This window comes from Physeter macrocephalus, chromosome 11 (genome assembly GCF_002837175.3).
Source record: "Physeter macrocephalus isolate SW-GA chromosome 11, ASM283717v5, whole genome shotgun sequence".
Lineage (NCBI taxonomy): Eukaryota > Metazoa > Chordata > Mammalia > Artiodactyla > Physeteridae > Physeter > Physeter macrocephalus.
Window position 1 is genome coordinate 166,035,090 of NC_041224.1, and position 979 is coordinate 166,036,068.

Here is a 979-nt window from a genome sequence, read left to right on the forward strand (position 1 = left end):
TGATCTATATTTCTGTTTTTGTGCCAGTACCATACTCTCTTGATTACTGTAGCTTTGTAGTATAGTCTGAAGTCAGGGAGCCTGATTCCTCTAGCTCCGTTTTTCATTCTCAAGATAGCTTTGGCTGTATGGGATCTTTTGTGTTTCCATACAAATTGTGAAATTTTTTGTTCTACTTCTGTGAAAAAGGCCATTGGTTGTTTGATAGGGATTGCATTAAATTTGTAGATTGCTCTGGGTAGTATAGTCATTTTCACAATGTTGATTCTTTCAATCCAAGAACATGGTATATCTCTCCAGCTGTTTGTATCATCTTTAATTTCTTTCATCAGTGTCTTATAGTTTTCTGCATACAGATCTTTTGTCTCCTTAGGTAGGGTTATTTGTAGGTACTTTATTCTTTTTGTTGCAGTGGTAAATGGGAGTTTTTCCTTAATTTCTCTTTCAGATTTTTCATCATTAGTGTATAGGAATGCAATTGATTTCTGTGCATTGATTTTGTATCCTGTTACTTTACCAAATTCATTGATTACCTCTAGTAGTTTTCTGGTAACATATTTAGGATTCTCTATGTATAGTATCATGCCATCTGCAAACAGTTGACAGCTTTACTTCTTTTCTGATTTGGATTTCTTTTATTTTTGTTTATTCTCTGATTGCTGTGTCTAAAACTTCCAAAACTATGTTGAATACTAGTGGTGAGAGTGGACAACCTTGTCTTGTTCCTGATCTTAGAGGAAAAGGTTTCAGTTTTTCACCATTGAGAACAATGTTGGCTGTGGGTTTGTCATATATGTCCTTTATTATGTTGAGGTACGTTCTCTATGCCTACTATTTGGATAGTTTTTATCATAAATAGGTATTGAATTTTGTCAAAAGCTTTTTCTTCATCTATTGAGATGATCATATGGTTTTTCTCCTTCAATTTGTTAATATGGTTTATCACATTGATTGATTCGCATATATGGAAGAATCCTTG